This window comes from Neodiprion virginianus, chromosome 7, assembly GCF_021901495.1.
Source record: "Neodiprion virginianus isolate iyNeoVirg1 chromosome 7, iyNeoVirg1.1, whole genome shotgun sequence".
In the NCBI taxonomy this organism is placed as follows: domain Eukaryota; kingdom Metazoa; phylum Arthropoda; class Insecta; order Hymenoptera; family Diprionidae; genus Neodiprion; species Neodiprion virginianus.
Genome location: NC_060883.1, coordinates 7,252,427 through 7,274,033, shown reverse-complemented (window position 1 = coordinate 7,274,033; position 21,607 = coordinate 7,252,427). Strand labels below are relative to the sequence as shown.

Here is a 21,607-nt window from a genome sequence, read left to right as displayed (position 1 = left end):
ATGATTGTACTGAAACGTTCAGCTTTTTTTTTTGGATCAAAATGTTCCATTCGTAACATAATAATAAAGAAAGCTATTCATCGGGATTTATAATATCATGATTGATTGAAGTCAGTGAATATATGTATATTTTATCTTTCTGTTTCCGTCTCTGCTTTGATCGGAATTCTAATTAAAAATGTTGATTCTAAAACAACATACTTATATTCAAATGATTGAAAATTGTTTGTTACTATTTCTAACCGTTTATACAAGACTGAAAATGTTGTGCTGTAAAAGATTCTTTTCCCAATTTTAACGTATTCCATTAAATGTAACTAGTATTATTATTGCTAAATTGAGCTTGTTTAACGTAATCATAAACGTAGGTATATTCTTCTATACAATGTTAATTATTATCTCTAAATTGAACTTGATTAACATAATTATACAAAATGACTTGCCAACTATTGAAGATTTATGATTATCCTCACCTAATCATAAGTAACTATAGTAATTAATTATGTACAATTTGTCTCGACCTCGTAGTTTATGTACGATAGAATCTTGGAAATACTGATTGACAGAACAACGTCAAATTGGTTTTAATGTCAACGTTTCGGCCACAATTTGGGCCCTCCTCAGAACAAATATCTTTGTTATATGCACATCAACATGAACACAAAGAGAATTTTCAAACACGTTCACCAAACAAATTTCAAGTAACCTAAGCAGTTCAATTATGGCACTGATCTCTTAATTTACAGACCATGTGCGTAAGATTCATTCGCCATTCGTCCGTTGGCGAACGAATCTTACGCACATGGTTTTTAAAAGGTCAGTACCGTAATTAAACTACGTAGGTTATTTGATATTAAAAGCAATTTGGCGTTGCTCTATCGACCTGAATTTCCAATATTCTAACGCAAGTAATTAATTATTCCTTTAGGATTTTTAATTTGTTCATGTAATCTATCTTGATTCTATTGCCAATTTGATTTGACATTATGATTTTCCAATATTTCTTCTACCTCATACGATCCTGAATATTGATCTGCAAATTTCCCTTTTATGGGTTCCTTTAAAAAAAAAAAGACTAAACCGCCTTTTACCAAATTTAACGAATTTATTTGTTTACCATAATAATGTTTCAATTTCTATTTTGATTGTATCGATTTTTTTTTTTTTTTTTTTGAGCTTGGTCTCAAATATTTCTGATTTTGGTAAAAAGTTCGATTAAGTATTCTTCGTATGTTCGATCATTTAATTCTTCGATTATTTCATATTTGTGTGATAATCTCGCTACTTTTTCAAAGACTAATTAACAAGGTTTATATTTTCTTTCTTCACGGACACTTCTATTCTACGAAAACATTGCAACGTCTAGTCATTCATCCGAATTATTTTCTTTTGTGACTTATTGTTTCAGATATCCCGATAGAACGTGATGTGATCTTGCTATAGATCCATTTAATTGAGGATGCATAGCAGTTGTTTTACGTTGTTTAATTCTGAGTTTCTTTGCTGTAGCTTCTATCAGTGAACTTGTGAGATTAGCACCTTGATCATTGACAATTTACTCAGCAGCTCCAGCTTTACAAATAAAGTTATCGATTAGTGCTTCCGCTAAGTAAACTGAGTTGATTGAATTCAAAGGCACTGCTACAAAATATTTCGTTGATTGATCATGAATTGTTAAAATATACTCCTTGTCTGAAGGAGTGATAGGTGGAGGTCCTACTATGTCTGTAGACATTTTGTCAAAACTTGAACCTGGCGTGTCAGTCAACACCGTAGGTTCTTTAGTTTTAACTCTTGTTAATTTTTTGAGTTGACATTACATACATTCTGTAACATACTGCCGGACTTGAAGTTTCATATTTGGCGAAAAGAAATTCTGTCTAATTCTATTACATGGCTTTGTAACTTCCTTCTGTCCTCCGATAGGCAATGCATAATATTCTCGTATTATCTCTGTACGTTCTTCCAGTGATGTAACTCTAATTAAATTTTTGCTGATTGTTATTTTACATTAATTTTCACCCAAAATATATTCCAACAAAATCCGAAATTCTTTCCATTATATTCCATCAATCTTCCTAGTTTTCGATACTGATAAAATATTTAAATTTAATTCCAGGACAACGTCTAACGATTCTATTAAAATATCACGATCTGAAGGTGTATTCAATATTCATTTTCAACAGACTCATGAATGCTGGTGTTTTGCACGTTATTATCCATGCTAATAGTTTCTAAAACTTCGTTGAGTATTGTATTATCAATTTTTTTTTGGTTTACATCGTAAAGAAGGTTGAAGTTAAAATTGTCCGTGTACCTATCCGGTGATTTTATTTTTGTCTGTATCGAAGTTTACGATGTGACGGTAATACGTAATTTCGAAACTCCATTTAATTCCTCGTAGTGGTGCAAAATTTAATACACAATTTCTCGAATTTGAAACAAATTTCAACACTAATCTTCGAAAACGATCATGTCACCGAAACGGTCTGACGAGACGTAAATCAGAAAGAACACTATAAGTGGATTTTACATCAACAATTTAACGAAACCTGTTGTACCAAACTACATGATAAGTGATGAAACCGTTAATTTAATTTTTTTATTGTTAATTTAATGATAAAACTGTTGAGAATAATTAGAAATTGACAAACAAATTAAAATATAAAAAACAATCGATACAAAGGAACTGATTAATTGAAAAGGCGTATTTTACTTTGTGTATGATTGTGTGAATGAATGTATGAGTGTGTAATTTTAAATGCAATGAAATAGATGATCTAATGTCTGTATATATGTATGATCAGAGAAATAGAAAAGTAAAATTCAATGGAATGAAATTTAAAGATTTCTATCGTTATTTATATTTAATTTATTTAATTCAATGTTAAATGTAACTTTCGTATTTATATTCGTTCTTGATTTTTTTTTTTGTATGCCTGTTCATTTTATTATAATTACTGACTCAAATTCTTAACATCCATTGTATATATTTTTCTCTATCTCGTTCGTTAGTATATAAGAACGAAAACAAATATTTACAACGACCTTCATTTTCGGTATTATGACTACTTGGGTTATCCGATTTTTCATCCTTTTTTACGCTTGGGCCTGCTGTTACATTATCTTTTTACGACTAACTCTCTTCGTAGTGTGAGTTACTAGTTACTACCCGAAGGTCTCAGACGTATCGGGTTTCCCATTGACATACATAAGTACTTCAAAAGGTTCAGTGGAAATTGTATTAATCAAAATTTTGTTCTACCTTTTCCCGTGATAGTTTATCTAAGCCACATCCTATTTTGGGCATTGCAGTTTTATAACAATTTAGATTTTTGCATAGATTTCTTAATGATATCAGACTTCGTTCCGATGATTTTAATGTTGGTCTTTCGTGGCTATACATTTTCGTTGTGAGATGGAATATGCATATATTGCCATTTTTTAGAAAAGCTAACAGGTCTCTTCTGATATTTTAAATGAATAACGTTTCCAAAACGGTATTTGAAATCAATCTTCTGCTACGCAATGAACTAGCGAATAGTTTTGATTTACTGCGAATGAATCACCTGGAGTAACTTTGATATTTTGCTTTGACTTCTGTATTAGATCCTGCGTTTGTTTTTTGATTACTGATACTTGCGATTCGTTCAACACTGGGTTTCTCGATAACGCGTCAGCATTCGCGTTTATTCTTCCAGGTTTGTATTCCCAACTATATTCGTACTCTGTAAGCTTTAATCTCCACCGTAAAAGTCTCGACATTGGATCTTTACCTGAGCGCAACCAAATTGAAGGTCTATGATCCGTGAATAATTGTAAGTTGACTTTCTTTCCATATGAATATGGTCTGAACTTAGTCACTGTGTAAGCTATGGCCATTAATTCTTTATGGCCGCAACTATAAGGATCCTGGCTTAATACGCCTTCTATGGCGAATCCTGATGTATCCGTTGTCACAATGAAAACCATCGTAAACGAAAAATATTGAAACTATTGCGTTTTCGCGCAGTTTATCCCATAATTAGCTAACGACGTTTTCTTGTGCCTCTTTACAAAGGAATTTCACGTTTTTTTTCAAAAGTTCTGTCAAAGGTTTTACTATTTTTCGAGAAATTTGGTACAAAGCGTCGATAGTAACCGATTAGACGTGGGAATTGTTTGATATATTTCGCATTCATGGGTTTTGGAAATTCCTCAAGTGCTATAAGAATTTTATTGAAGTGGAAAAACAATTTCGAAATCGGAACGGTTGGCAAATGTTTATATTTCTACTATGTAACTATGTTGTAATGGCTGTTAAAAATAGTACTTAAATTTGGAGTATATTGCAAATATATACATGTGTATATATATACATATATATATTTATACATATGTGCATAAATAATTTTTTTAATTTAAAAGACATTAGTGACGTTACATAGATTTAAAGAGATCCGATAAGTTAGTTTTGTTAATGTAAGGTTTAAAAGTTGACGTAAAAATTGAACCTCGATTACTCAAAAATACATTAATTAATTATGTAACGAGGAAAGAATAATGTTCATGAAATATAATGTATCCGTTTTCATCGTCGTTGCCTTTCTTGTTGTATCGGCGTGCGATGTACAAACCATGTGTATTTTTGTAAAGTACATAATACTGTAACTTATCTATCTAATATCCATCTGGATAATTCAACAATTAATACACGATACTGAATACTATGTAGATAAACCGAATACAAAATTGAACGTTATCGCTGGTAAAAATTACAAAATACAAACACTATTATTTGGCTTGAAGAGAAAGGAAAAGTTGAAGAGAGGGGGAGGAAGTTTTGTTTTTTTTTTTGTTCCACTCCATTTTTTTTTTTCAAAACACATTTCCTGTTACTTCTTTTTCTTTTTCCTCGTGTTTATTTAAATCAATTATTACATACTGCATATGTTTGTGTGAGACGTGATGGATCACGTTTTACGCCGTCTTCGCTGATTATATGACCGAAATAACCTACTTCCTTTTTCAGAAACTCGCATTTGTTTGGTTGAAGTTTTTAAATTTGCATTTCTCAATTTCGGTACGAGTGAATTGAATTTTTCTTTACGCTTTTTAAGCGAACCTGAGTATACTTCTACGCCATCGAGGTATACAAATAGTTTTACTCCCTGTAAACCTCGTAAAACGTGATCCATCAGCCTCTAAAACGTTGCTGGTGCGTTTGTTAAACCAGACGGCATTCTTTGAAGCTTGCAATGGCTACACGGTGTTGAAAATGCTATTTGAGTTGCATCGTTCTCTATTATTTTTTTGATGAAAACACTTGATCTGGAATTTCCGTCATATTTGGCAACGGATATGCATCTTCTACAATTTTTCATTCAAAGCTCGATAATCTATGACGATTATCCAGCGTTTGTTGCCTTCAGAATGGTACTTCTTCGTTAAGACAGATAAAGGAGAACTATATTGAAATAATGACGGCTAGATAATGTCATTGTTCAATAAATTATTCAAATCTGCATAGTTTGATATTTATTGGCTGTACACCTTCTGTAATTACTTCGTGCTCTATAACACGTCTGGATCCTAATAACTCACCCGGTATGTAAAACCCGTCTTAATTTTCATACATTAGATTATGTACGCTTTCGTTTTCTCCATTGTTCAAATGTACAAGCCTTAATTGCTCTAAAATTTGGTCGTCGAATATTTTTACTTCGACTTTATCAAGGTTTCGAATTTTCTGAACTTCCTGAGTGTTACGTATGCTCTCGTTATTTTGAATCCTCCGAATTCGATGACTATTTTGAATGCCCCCATTTTACCTTTTCGAAATTAATTTTTAATTTGGAAACAAACTTCGTTGACCTATTCTATCGACGCATCCCTGCCCCGAGGAAAAGTTTTATTAAAAAATTCCATTTCTGCCTAGAAGATTTGTTAGATCACATTCAATCAAGCCCTAAGGTCGATTCTTGCAGCACGTGGCGTCGCGTTCTCGCTAGGTAACAAATAGATGGTCGGTACAAGTAATTTTGTCTCCTCATCCGTAGAGTTAATTGTTCGAATACGCTCCTATCCATTATTATTTTTCGCCAGCGCTTCTTCTAAAACTACCCCCTCTTTCACACCAAGTCTTGGTACGTAACTTTCCATTACGTCGTTATTTTTTTATTTTTATACGCAACGGAGTATTTCATATTATATTAAATCGTTCATTTCGACCAAATCTTGAGCATAGTTGATTGTTACTTTTCGAGATCGAAATACATTAAGGCTCGTACAAAGAGAAATTTATTGAACACGATTTATCTAAGGTGAACGTGGAGTTTTTCTCTTTTGATTCAGCTTTCGAAATGAAAGTTGTCACTTACTTTTCGTCGGTCTTCTTGATTTGAGCTGTGGGCGACTCTGCGTGTTTGACGGTGACTAGATATGACAAAAATTAACAATATTAAAAAACGATTACTCGGATTGCGGAAATTCAATTATTATGACCAATTCACACTTTTAATAAATAATATCCAAGTATCTAAACGAATAAAGGTACGGAGATAGTTTAGTAGATTTGTCAGTGTGATTCAGTCACGTTGAAGGTAATTAATTTGGTCGACTCACAAAATAGATTGAACACTATGACTCAATATTATTATCAAATTGATGATATTCAAATAAAAGAGAAACACGGAACTTCTCCAGTTGCGGTGATTATCTTGACGCTGGTGTGTTGCATTAATATGGTACCTCATTGTTCCGTACATGTCGAAGCAATTTTGAGCTTAATATCATGGAATCCAACATTACCATTTTTTTAGCGTGATTTTTTTTCTTTTGGTGCATCGAGTGAAAATTATTCTCAGTAAAATAAATACATGGATCAAAGCGAGCCGTAAAATCTTGTCTACACTTTAATTTATGATGTAGCAAAAATTCATATTTATCAATCAATTCGTGTACGTAATTTGACTGCTGCTTTATTGATAAGACACTTCTTCTCAATCACGCGCAAATCGATTAATTTGCAATACTTGGGCCATCTGCATTTTCTTATTTGTAATTAAAACTATTACTATCAAAATATGAAGAAGCTTTTTTTCCCATACCCAGAGAAGCTTCTCATTGCGGCCACTATAGAATTCTAAGTATTTTCGTTTCTTTACCGTAACCAGAGAATATAAGTCCGGCTGTAAAATAGGAATAAGTTTTGCAGCCGTAACCAGAAAATCTGGGATGTAATGTTTTTTTTTTTTTTTTTTTGTTCGTTGCGGTCACTCGTAGAATGTGTTTTCATAAATTTGGTGGTAATTTGATGTTGTGGAGCAATAAATTGACATAGAGGCATTATTTAACTAAAAAAATTCAGAAAAATCGAAGAAGTAGATAAAAATGTTGCAGTAACTAGTAACCTACGTATAGCATTTTCGTACAATTCCAACAATATTCAAACCGTTAAAGTAGAATACACGTTTCACGAGAATTTTTTTTAAAACCGTAAGATATGAAATTTCATTTACAACGCAGTCGAGGTGCTTTTGTATAATCGCAGCAATTGGTCTGGATTTTGTAACCAAACTGTTGAAATATTGAGTTCGTCGACAAAAGTTTCTCTCTTTTGAGATATTATATTTCTCATATTTGAGTTTTATTTTATTTATTTTAAAAGTGAAAGTTTTCACTTTCTTGCAACATCTGGTAAACACATTGTCAACCCTGTAGCGATTGCTTTTATAGTTTTCTAGAAGTAAGGATAAGAGTACTCGAACAGAGTCATAAAAACTAGGTATAATTTTAAGCACAGTATAGACCCTTAAATATATTTTTAACAATACAGCTACATTTAGGAAAGAAGTTCGTGACCAGGAGGTAGATTGAAGATGAAGTTTGTCGAAATTCCGGTCAGGAAGAAGAAAGTTTAATACTTTGAAAGACGTGAGAATAAAAATCGACGTTTCGGCCGGGCCCTGCCGACCATCCTCAGGAATAATTTCTATAATAATTAACAAAACAGGATGCTTCAAAACAACAATTCTGAATTGAGAGCATGGAAATATGTTCAAACGAATATTTGTTGTTGTACAAAATCGGTGAAAAATTAAACAGTTGCAAGAAACTTGTCTGAGTGACAGTTTTAGGTTAAGTGTCAAATTTTAGAGAATGGTTAATAAGAGGAAAAATTGGTTAATGAGAATTGAAATATGTCAGAAAAAATGCTTAATAATAATGTGGGAATTGGAATTGGGGACGCTGTACTACTGACAACACCTAAGCATGTACTGGTCGTCATTTTTTGTGAGTAATCTGTTCAAATTTAACTGATCTTTTCCCCAATTCCAATTCCCACATTATTATTAAGCATTTTTTCTGACATATTTCAATTCTCATCAACCAATTTTTCCTCTTATTAACCATTCTCTAAAATTTGACACTTAACCTAAAACTGTCACTCAGACAAGTTTCTTGCAACTGTTTAATTTTTCACCGATGTTGTACAACAACAAATATTCGTTTGAACATATTTTCATGCTCTCAATTCAGAATTGTTGTTTTGAAGCATCCTGTTTTGTTAATTATTATAGAAATTATTCCTGAGGATGGTCGGCAGGGCCCGGCCGAAACGTCGATTTTTACTCTCAAGTCCTTCAAAGTATTAAAACTTTCTTCTTCCTGACCGGAATTTCGACAAACTTCATCTTCAATACAGCTACAGTAATATAGCTCCAAGGAGTCAGTACACTCTGATCCTTCAGTTTGTCAATACATACCTCCGATACTCTATTTTGAATAAAGTAACAATCTCCCTATAATAAATCTTTAATTATTTAATAAAATTAATCACACCAACATCCATAATACCAACACAAACTGTGCTTGCGCAATTTCTGAGCTTTTAGAGTTCTGAGAGTTTGGAGCGATGCACGTCAAAGTATTGTCCGAATTTGCTTTACCAGAAAGCACTTTCTGTACCGCAGACGCAACTGTCACGGGCAAATTCAATCCACTGTCTTGGCCGTTTTCGGCCGGAAGCAACGTACACAAATCCATGGGATTAAACACAAACAGCGATATGTATAACTGGGATCAATTACGAGCTGCCCTCAGGCGATCAAACGTTGTTACTCTCATAGCTTGCTTCTCTATTTTCTCAAACCTCGGACCTATCGTACCAACCTAATAAGATATTGATAATTTGAAGCAAAAACAAAAATTATCATCAAAAGGTTTAAAATAATGAACGCAACGAACGCGACAGTTTCTCTCGATGCTCGTGTTGACGAAAGGGGCCCACTTGAGACCAACGTCTCGCTTTCGGCGACGGTCAATAAGGCAACGGGAAAATGCCCCTCAGAATTATTGCTGGGTCTTAGACCTCGCAATGCGGTCGAGTCACAAATCCTTAATAGCATAGGAGAACCTCGGCACGATGACAACCGAGAAGAAGCTCGAGAGGCAGCCGGTAAAGTTATGCGGCGGAATCAAAGCTAGCAAGAGGCAAGGTTCAATAAAAAGAGAGCTCCTCCCAGAAAATTTCATTGCGAAGACATTGTTGTAGCCAGACGTATTGTCTGTACGAACGATGGTGCGAGTTAAAAGTTGTTGCCAAAGTACGCTGGGCCGTATCAAATCACTAGGGTATTAGACCGTGATAGGTACGTCATCGAGGACGTCAAGGGTGCTCAGCGCACGCAGAAGCCGTACTGTGGCTTGGTTCCGGGCGAAAAACTAAAGCTTTGGAATACAGGAGTCGGTGACACTGAGTCGGATGATAGCGAGGAAGAGCTTCAGGTCCCAGGCCCTGCTGAGACGCGCAACGTGGAAGGTGAGCCCTTGGCAGCCCGTCCAGGTTTCGTCCTCAGGGGATGATAAATTATCGACCGGTCACGGATCCGGAATGACGGGGTGACCGGGTGACGATTGGCATTATGACGTCGTAACGACCGATCAACCGCGAGATGGCCAACACCAGAAAAACGTTGGGAACGGAGAGAGAGTGGTATATTCGGTGCTCTAGCAGCCGAGAGCATAATGTCGGACAGTATAATAACATACATTGATAGAGTATGGTATGCGTAGTTGGCAAATGGCGGTCACGAATGAATAATAATGTGCAGTTGTGTTTTTTGGTGTGATAAAATACTGGATGAACGAAGTGCAAGATGTCAGTGAAGAGTCCTACGTCAGAGAAAAATCAAAGAAAGAATAATGTCAGAAGTGCCAGGAGCGGTGCCGATCACGTTGAGTGGCCATCAGGGTACGCGAAACAAACGAATCTATGGAATTTATGGTTTTAAAAGGACCTATTTATTAAGAAAAAAATTCTCCCGTTGGGAAAAATTTTTAGCTGAACGCAACGAAGGCAACAGTGTCTCTCGATGCTCGTGGTGACGAAAGGGGCCCACTACTGAACGCAACGAACGCAACAGAAAAACGTTGGGAACGGAGAGATAGTGGTATATTCGGTGCTCTAGCAGCCGAGAGCATAATGTCGGACAGTATAATAACATACATTGATAGAGTATGGTATGCGTAGTTGGCAAATGGCGGTCACGAATGAATAATAATGAGCAGTGGTGTTTTTTGGTGTGTTAAAATATTGGACGAACGAAGTGCAAGATGTCAGTGAAGAGTCCTACGTTAGAGAAAAAGCAGAGAAGGAATAATGTCAGAAGTGCCAGGAGCGGTGCCGATCGCGTTGAGTGGCCATCAGGGTACGCGAAACAAACGAATCTATCGAATTTATGGTTTCAAAAGGACCTATTTATTAAAGAAAAAATTCTCCCGTTGGCAAAAATTTTTAGCTGAACGCAACGAAGGCAACAGAAAAACAGAAATTGTTATTGGAAACGAAAATATGTCGCAGTGACATCTGCCGACAGAATAATGCAATGCTCTGAGTGAGCTGTATTCAACTTTAAAAGACTTCTTTCGTTGCGTTTTTTGCGGTGTTGTGATTCTCTTCTCAACAACCGAAGCGTCACAGCTTGCACCAAATTTTCCGTACTTCTGTAGTCGCGTAAGTGACCTAAAACAATTTACGCGTATCCCAGTTATTGCTGCCATATTGCTAAGCCACTCCCCCATGTTTATTCCCGATGAGGAAAAAATATGAATAATGATAAGCATCGATTTCGAAATAACACGACTCATACTTGGAAGACTGTTGAAAAATGTCACTGACAAAACTTCTCGGTGATTTTTGGAATTGAGTATTCAGACTCAAAGATAGTGTCATTCAATGTTAGTCAAAAGTAAAATTCATCCTGAAAAAAGAAAACCATAGTTTGGTTCCACGGACGCCATTTGAAAAAATAATTAAAAATTCGTCAATTTCGAGGGCTCCAAACAGTCTAAATGCGCGTGAGAAATAAATTTTTATGGTCGAAACGGATACCTTGATCTCAAAGATACTTGAATCACATATTTTCAAGAGTAAATATTCATCTGATACGCAAAAAACATTGAGTCAGGTTACGAGGCCATTTCGCGAGTTTTCTCGGCTACCACATGAGCTTAATCGTCGACTCTCGCGTTACATTTTTGATCTGTCTGTACAAGCAATGGGGCCGGAAAATTTCCAGATCCTTCCCAGAATATCCTGGAAAAACCATCGAACCACTTACCGATTCCACCCCTTTCGATGGGTGACGGTCAAGAATGAAACGATGCACTATTCGCACACGATTATGCTTTTATTTGACGTTTCTAACATCATCAGGTTTCTTTAATGTAAAATGAATAACACGATTTTACATGAGAACAATACGGTGTTTACAATTTAACTAATGTACAAAAATGCCACTGTTTAATCTTATTGTTGAACTGCTGTGTAAAATTCAAATATTCCAAACTTACATACATCGACATTATTTGGCACTTCTGGTGTTTGTTACATGGTGTTCCAGAAGGAAGTACGGATATCTCGTCTAAAATGCCGGAACAAAGAATCAAGACACCTTATAAACGGGACTACGAAATCATCAACATCAACATAAACAAGATAAGAAAAACTCGAGACAAACTGTCTATAATGAGAAATGGACAAATATTCCTTCTCAAATGTAAGCAATAAGGGTTGATTCCATCCTTTGTCACATTTAAATTTAATAATATTGCTCCCTTAACTAACGATAATTCTTTCAAAAAAGTCAGTAAAACAACTACAACGGATTGTTCTCAATCTGGAAATAGCGCATAAATACCGTCAAGAAGTAGCAGCGTTGAATAAAAAAAAACTTGATCAACAAATTGTCCAATTTCATGCAAATAATTCGAGTCGATGAGAACTGGATAGATTTAACGCTGACATTAAGAGCTCCGAAAGAACGTTTCTAAATATCAAATTGAACGACATCAAAAAACTTAATGCATTAGAGGTTAAAACGTGGCAAAATGTTGACGTACAAAAGAATTGGTGTGTTAATCTAAATAAGCACGAGATACCTGGTCACATTCACAACATGATAGCTCTTGGTCCTGAACATGTTATACCATTTAATAAAAAAGACATTCCTATTAATGAGCCAATATGTTCCGTTGAGACTGTTTTAGCAGGAAAATATGTTATAACCAAGGATAGAGTTGGAGCGAATGTCGCTAGACAAGTCCTTGATATCAGCAATTCAAGAGAGTGTAATTCTTATTATAAAAAGGCACAAGCATTCCTTAGATCACATAAGAGCATTGTTACTACAAAAGCGAATGAAGGCGATAGTACTGCCATTATGGACAGGGAAGATTATGTCGAAAAAAAAAAAAAAAAAGAAATGAAGAAATTCCTAATCATACACAGAACTATGAAGCACGCAAAGACTTGACTAATGGAATAGCGAAACAGACCAATGATCTAATCAATAGCATAGCGATGAAGGGAAATTTTTGCAAACAAATCTATGGAGTAGCTATGGGATCACCAATTAGTCCGAGTGCAGGTAATTTGGTAATGGAAAAACTAGAACAAACTTTCGTCAATTCTTTGCCTTTCGAATTAATTTTCTACAAACGATACGTGGACGATACAATAACATGTGTGCACAAGGACAACATCCAACGACTAGTAAATGCATTCAATTTCTATCATCCACGTATAAAGTTGACGTATGAAATTGAAAAGAAAACAACCGAATTAGCATTCTGGATACGTGGTTAACTGACTACGAAGGAAGAGTGAAAACTGATTGATTTCACGATGAAACTTGGTCTGCCAGATACATCAACTATCAATCTCACCATTCGCTTCAATATAAAAAGATAGTGTAGCAATAGGCCTATTTGATAGAATTTGGTACCAAAAACTCTAAATAAAAATAACTATACAGCAAAATTGATCTGGCATTTACAAGAACAACGAATAGAAAAACACTACGATAGTCGCATGTATAATAACGTTGATAACATTGATACTAAGAAACGAAAAGGCTTGGATCAGTCCCGTTTATCGATGACCCGTCACAAAACATCAAAAAGACGATATTTATAGAAAACATCAATGTCTCGTACAAAGTTACTATGTAACAGTTGAACAAGCCTGCCAAAATCACAACAAGAGTTCAATGTAGATCGTGTAAAGGCATGACCGTCGCGGTCGTGGCCTATGAATCTAGTCCTTACCGTTTCTGGCTCTCACTCCCTCTACGGCAACTGAACCGATAACACGTTCGAAAGATAAACATATACATCCGAAAATGGAGTGAACTTTTCGAAAAAACCAATTTTATCGAAGACATACTGAATTATTAACGTTGAACAGTCACCTAAATTACACACCAAAAAAGGCAAATATAAATAATAATGGAAATTACGAAGAGGCAGAAAATAGGATCGAATAAATCAACGGACGACACTGGACAAACACGAGGCTAAATCACGATCGGATCGCTATTGATAAGTTTACATTGTACACATTACACATATTTATATTACATTTCCACATATTATCCAACTTTTATGCAAGCAAGCACAACTTCACCATACACACGATAAGAAATGACGGTGTGTTTTTCATTGTTCGCGTTCTTCTGTCAAATTGACACGGAGATGTGGTGAAGGAGATGTACAAAATGATTTATTATTTTAATTTATTTAATTGTATCGTCATGGAAAACAGGCATTCCGTCACAACTAATAAGTTGAATCATATATTTATGACTTGAAAATCAAAAACAGCCACACTGGAATAAACCAATGTTGTCTACAGAATCGATTGTAAAAATTGTGATAAGTGTTATATCGGCCAATCGTCGCAACATCTGAAATAACGGATGGCTGTATACGGATATGATATTAAAACGCGCAATCCAGACAGATCAGGGTTGGCTTGTCACTCGCTCGTGAATGGACAGAGTTTTAATTTAGAAGATACACATATTAAAAACAAAGAAACCAACTGGCAGAAGAGGATCGTAAAAGAAATGATACATCCCACCGAAGCGAGGCAGTCAGCAGAAGAACTGACGTTGAAAATTTAAGTTACCCCCATTCTGACATTGTATAAATTCTCAAGAGGAAAAGCATTGACTGTTGCGTAAACAATACATAAAAACATACCAACTAACACGTAAATATATGTATGACTTTCAAAGATAAATGTTATAATTTAACATTAAGAGAATAGGCTTGTCAGTATACGTAGGTATGTGGGTAGTCACTTCCTTTTTGAACACCATTTAACAAACACCATAAGTACCAAGTAATGTCGATACATGTAAGTTTGGAATATTTGAATTTTACACAGTAGTTCAACAATAAGATGAAACAGCGGCATTTTTGTACATCAGTTGAATTGTAAACACCGTATTGTTCTCATGTAAAATCGTGTTGTTCATTTTACATCAAAGAAACCTGATGATGTTAAAAACGTCGAATAAAAAGCATAATCCTGTGCGAGTATCGCATCTTTTTATCCTTGACCGTCACTCGACGATATTGAATTTATGCAATAAATTACGCGAAATGTTTATTTCAACAGTTTTTGAATGCAGAGAACGATTTATTTGATTTTTCAATTCACGTCGATTCGTTTTGTATTATAATGATGGTCGATCAACGATTTTTAAAATCACGTTTCAACGAACAATCTTTGCTACGAAAAGAACCTGATCTTATCGTATCCTAATCGAAATAATTGGTTAAACAATCGGTACGAATACAAAGACTCGGATGATCATTACGCTGCGTTAAAAAAACATGCATTGTCGTTAAATCACCGATTTCATTTTCGCAGGGAACGGAGTATATGGTGGGGACAACTGAATCGATTACAGCTCTCATAGCGGACAAAATTTCGTCAAATCGTGCTTTCGTTGTAAATAAACACGTAAAAATTGAATATAAAAATGGGTCATAATAGTTGTTGCGTTGTTAATTGTAAAAATACAGGCAGAAATAGTCGGTGCAAGTGTTACGCATTTCCAAGAGCTAGTTGGAAAGTGAACAAAGAAAAAAGTGGATAAACGCAATTGAGATAATAAAGTAAGTAATGTATAACCTATTTCTGTAGCATGCTCACTCAGACTAGTGTGTGTGTTTCACTCTACAAGTAATAAGTATTTTGTAAATAAAAATACATCAAAAAAAATACTTACATACACTTATATATATACGTTCTGAAAACTGCCCGGACCGTAAAGTATATATATATTTTTTTATAGCGGCTTGTCATTTTTTTTAAACATATCTTACGATTATCAAGCATGATTTAATGTAAACATCAGATGTCGCTTAAACTAATCACCGATATGAATTCGTAGGTACGTGACTGACCTTCTCACTTGTCTCACATTTTTTCTATGGTTCCGTTTACTTTCTTCTTCTTATTTATGCTCACTCGTTACAAGAAATGGGTTATGTTATATTTACTGACTTCTCTCCAACTCTCTTTCTGTAACGACCTTTGGACAGAGTACTCGTGTGTTCCGATTTCTGACACGTTTGCGGTTGAATCATAAATAAACCCAACGGAGCGATGAGAAATAAGAAAAAAAAGGTGTCAACCAACATTATTTGACACAGAAAGTGTTGACAAGGTTGCTTCAATAATGAAACACAACCTCTCTAGTACATGTAATATACAACAAGAATCTCAAAAAATCCAGTAATGAGACCGATTGGTTTAAACAATTTTGAAATAATGAATTTAAATGAAAAAGAAAATGATATTCGTTCGTGAAACTTTGAGAATAAGACTGATGAATGCAAAATTTTACACTATGACAATTAAACCCAAATGACAAATTGACTTTATTGATCCTGGATGTTCCTAGTGAAATATATAAAGTCATGAGAGAAAATCAGTCAAAAATATTTATTGGCATACAACGTTGCAGACTTTACGAGATGACTGGTGTCAAACCTTGTTACAATTGCGGTATGCTAAACCACAAAGGTAGCAAGTGTGATAAATAAGTCAAATGCCTGAAATGTGCTGGTGAACATGCTACAATGAATTGTGAAGGTAACTGTAAGAAATGTTGCAATCGCTCCGACAGCAACCAGAATTACAATACTAAGTATAAAATTGACCACTTTACGACTGTCAGTCATGAATGTGACATTCTGAAAAAGAAAATAAAGAGAGATATTGACAACACGGATTATAGCGTTTAACCTACTTTACAAAGATTTGTTGGTAAAACTGAATTTACAAAGAACAACACCGCAGTCAAAGAGAAACCTGATTTATCAACTGACGATAAAGGAGCGAATGATTCCAGCGACGATGAAGCGGGAATTAGAAATTCTGAAACTACAAAGAAGAAAAAACTATCACCAAAGAAGAAAGTAAATAAGGATAATCTCTCTATCGGATAAAAAAGTTTCGAACAAATGAAAGAGAAGCCTGAAGCCAAAGAAGCCTGAATCCTATAATAACAATAGTATACGCACGAAGTTGGCGGTGGGATGAGATATGATGAAAACGAAACAAAAAGCATCTCGCAAACAAAGCTTCCTTTGACAGCTGTCATCGGCTGTTTATGACAGTCTTTGACATATATCTTTATAGGTATCTGTTTCTGACACGAAAAAAATAAACATGCAAATTATCAAGATGATTCCCATCGACGCGCAGAGGTGAGACTGAGTATCGTTTCAAATATAGTGGATAATTGGTCTGCATTTGCGGGCTTTATTAGAGGTAATGAGTAAAACGGTTCAACAATTAGGTCAGCTGGTGATTACAAATCACGTATGAACAAAAATGGAATTTACTGGGAAGAAGCAGGATTAGCTGCAGCTGCGGACATTTTTAAGATATGTTTAATCGTGTATCGCGGAGAACAAAGTCATCCACACCAAATCGGATCCCAAGATGAGAAACAATTCTCGCTACTCTTCAACGGCGACGGAGGCAGTGGACACTTTAATGTCTTGCAGAAACAGAATATAATTCAGATAGTGAGTACAAAAATCTTTAAAAACTTCATTCGCCATAGCGTCTGCATTAATAACCAAGATGGGAGCTAATAAAGAAGAAAAGCTTTGGTTTATCAAACAATCCTCATGAACCTCATGAATAGTTCCTAGTATCTCTGAAGAAACGTTCGATTCTTCCTCACGAGAACGGGAATTTACTCCGGCAAAAGAACTTCCTGGGGAAACTCGAAAATAAATAATTAAATATACTCTGAGCTCAGACGAGCGAAGGAGGAGATCGAAAATTTTCATCAATCAATGAGATTCGAAGTCAACTTCGAACTAAATTTGAAGTGAAAAATGTAAAATAAATTGATTTGAAAAAAAAAGGATTGATATCAATTATTTGTACTTATAAACCAGACACAATAGAGTCTATATCTCTATACGTAGATTAGACCTGTCCTTAAGAAGGGAAAAATCGAATTTTAATGGTCTTACCCCCCCAATTGGTTCGAAATAATTAAAAAAACCCCACAGGCAGGGTCTTTTGAACCATCCAACAGGGTCACTAGAGAGCAAAAAAAAATCTCACACGAAAAATAGACCTAGGAAAAATTGGATTACTAAGGCTATTATTATATCGTGTAATCACAATGAAAATCTATATAAATTGGGGATATTAAATCACAATAAGAAAGAACTGAGAGATAATTATAAAAATTATGCAAAAATTCTTGATAAAGTTAATAAAGATGCTAAATATAAGTTCAAAGAAAAACAGATTCTTAGATACAGTGAAGATCGAAAAGAACTTTGGGGCACTGTTAATTCCATAATAGGTGATAAGACTAATAAAAAAAACCCGTATAGAATATATAGTTGATGAAAATAATAGGGTAATTGAAAATAGTGATAATATAGCTGAAGAATTTATTAATTGTTTCTGTAATATAGGAAAAAAATTGAGTGATAGGATCAATTGTGACAAATACGATAAAACGAAACTACCAGACTTTAAAAATAGTTCTATGTTACTTGATTGTGCGAATGAAAATGAAATTAAAAAAATACTTAAGAAGATGAAAGTTGAAAAAGGGAAAGTTGATGATATTAGTACTAAAGTGGTCCAAGTTATTGTTGAACATATTGCTATGCCACTAACTGTATTATTGATTCAGTGCACGAGTCTTGGTGCATGGCCCGATGCATTGAAGAAAGCTGAAATTATTCCTATCCACGAATCAAGACATAAATGTAAAGTTGAAAATTACAGACCAATTTCTCTGATATCAAATACTGCTAAAATCTTTGAGAAAATAATTCACTGTAGAATACATAACATTGTTATAAAGAAAGGAATAATATTAAAAAAAAAAAAAAAAAATACGGATCTATGAGAAATCTAGGGACTAGCGATGCGTCGGAGAAACTAACTTCCTTAACTAATTCCAACATCAATGGTAACGCAACAACTATTGTATCGTTTCTGGATTTGGCCAAAGCTTTCGATACTGTTGATAGAAAAATATTGCTACAAAAAATTTACAGGTATGGGGTTAGAGGTGAGGCCTAGGTGTTACTGAGGAGTTATATTTATAGTAGAGAACGAAGAGTCAAAATTAATAATGTTCATAGCAACTACCGCTCAATCGACGTTGGAGAACCTCAAGGTACAATATTAGGCCCACTACTATTCTTGATATATGTGAATGACTCACTAACAAGCATGTCGGATAATTCTATATTATCATTCGCCGATGATACCGATGTGATACCGAGCGATGATATATGAGCATTGGCGAAGATAAAAATGAATATATATCTAAAGGAAGTTTCAAACTGGCTTGCTTTTAATAAGCTATCACTGAACACAGAGAAAACAGTGTACATTACTTTTGGTAGTTATGAGGACAGTGTTTCTGATAATATACGAATTACAATTAATGACAAATTGATAAAAGGAGTAGAGTTTTGCAGATATTTAGGAAATGCGTTAATCGCATTCTGTGAATTATAGCAGAGACACTGGGTTTATCCTAGTACCTTTGCAATATGCACTTTGTACTATTTGGATTTAAGAAAAAAAAAAAAAATGACGGTACTTTATGGATTGACATTTCATTTTTTTATAAATTGATCAAGTTTTACAAGGTTAGTTTCCCTGATTTTTATTCATATTTTCATTATGTATTATTAATGTTTGTTTCAAATTTGTCACCAACAAGACATTTGTAAAGAAATTGTTTCCAATACATACATTAAATAATGTCCTGAGGATGACTCTAATCAGAGTCGAACCGTTGACTTGAAATATTGTCGTTAATACTTTGACCTACGTATCCAAGATCAAGCGCAACAGTACGGATACAAAGTTTTCGATTTCAAAACATAAGACGTTGTACAATATCTTCAGGACCCAATTGAAGAAAAATGGTTCAGCGTAAGTTTGATAATTAACAGATTAGTCTCACTGATTTGTGAGATGTTCTGTTACGAATGTATCATTGCTTACACGGAATGATTGTTTATCAGGCCAGCAAAATTCTAATTTTTCAAACACTCCGTTAAAAATTTCTTAAGAACTTTACAAGTTAGAAGCTGTTTTTGGTTTTATTTTGTAGATAGCCAAATTTACTACAAAAAAAAAAAAAAGAAAAAACGGAAGAGACATTATTTACAGCCGGAGAAAGAGCTGAAAGTGAAACTTAACAAATTAGTGAGACAGGAGACTAGAGGACTAAGATCCTCCAAGTAAACGTTAGCGATTCAAACGAAAGCAGAACAACACGGCAAGAGAATTGTGTCATCACAGTACAGGTAAACAGACGCGATAATTCGTAGGTCAAGCAGAATGATGGGAGAAATGATACCGAAATGCAAAAAAATACAAGTCGATCGAGTGACGATGGAATTGAAGTAGCAGCTTACAGAAACAAGATACTCGAAGGAATGTTCAGAGAATTGATACTGAAATGTAAATTATAAAAGAAATACGTGGAGTCTATCTTGCGATATAGGTATAAGGTGGATAAGAGATAGCTAGAAGAAATAGAAAAGGGCTCGGATATTTTCGACGATCAATAAAGGATAATAGAAAAAATTACAACGCGATGTCTTATAAGCTAGAGGGACAAACTACTTAACATCGGTATAGGAGAAGAAAGGTGATGAGAAAGATGTACAATACGGAGCAATACTCCAAAGTCAAAGGACGATCTGTTCATAAAGCGCAGCGATTTAAGGTCGCGCACGAGGTAAGCTTACGATGTTACTCAGTCGGATATATTAGGTGAGCGACCCAACTTACGATCAAATTAGAGATGTGGAAAACATAAAGAAAAGATAATAAGTGACAAAGATAAACTGTGAAAAATTGTAAGCCAATTAAGTCACCGATCACTGCAGAGAAACAATAAATGATCAAATTCAAGTCAAACAAGGCAATTGAAGCTATTCAACAGTGAGCAAAAAGATAGTAAGCCGCTGCTGTTCATCGATATCAGGTGAATCAATCAATTCTAGCAAAGCAAGATCAAGAAAATAGGCAATACTCGATACAAATTAAATAAGTGCTGACCGTTGCGAAGTCACTTGCGGTCAGGGTTGCAAATTTTTTAATCAAAAAGTAATGCGGTAACTATTACTTTTTCAATTCATAATGAAAATAATTTCCATTAAACCATTAAATTACATGATTCAATTGCAATAACATTCATTGAATCATTAAATTTAATCTTTTAATGAAAACACTAACGCAATTAAAAAAGTAATGCATTATTTGCAACCCTGCTTGCGGTATTAGATGAAACCCACGTTGCTCACGCAGAGCAAACCACCAGAGAAAGTACGAAAAGAGAAAAGATGTAGAAGAGATATGATACAAGTAACTTCGTGGCTTGACGAAATAGAAAAAAGGAAACCTTACTTACGAGAATAGAGGAAAATGCGGGTGCAGGTGTAGAAAGCAGGTAGAGAAGATGTCTCTATTATCTATTCATACATTAAAGCCTTGTTTAACTAAAAAAATAGAGCAAATCTCAGAAACTGATCCGTCGTTGCAATTACCAAAAAAGGATCGACGATATCGCAAAATGGCTTACGCGTACCTCGTTTTTCGTTTGTTTTATCAAACAATCCTCACGAACCTCATGAATAGTTCCCAGTAGCTGTAAAGAAACGTTCGATTCTTCCTCACGAGAACGGAAACTGACTCGGGCGAAAGAAGTTTCTGGGGAAACTTGCAAATAAACAATCAAATCTACGGTGAGCTCAG

At 34.7% G+C, this 21,607-nt stretch overlaps 1 protein-coding gene across 4 annotated transcripts in view; it reads right to left on the bottom strand.

Moving 5' to 3' along the window:
• The window catches only part of LOC124308834 (odorant receptor 13a-like), a 117,322-nt gene that overhangs the window by 78,298 nt on the left and 17,417 nt on the right, over positions 1-21,607 (bottom strand). Inside the window, exons 1-2 of one of the 4 annotated variants that reach the window (XM_046771967.1) lie at positions 21,264-21,316; positions 6,360-6,414 (exon numbers count right to left, since the gene is read on the bottom strand). The exons of 1 other annotated variant lie outside the window; for it this stretch is intronic. The gene's annotated coding sequence lies outside the window, so the exon portion shown is untranslated. Of the gene's footprint in view, positions 1-6,359; positions 6,415-21,263; positions 21,317-21,607 lie in introns of those variants that run through there. 2 more of the 4 variants (XM_046771966.1, XM_046771968.1) reach the window with 2 other exon arrangements.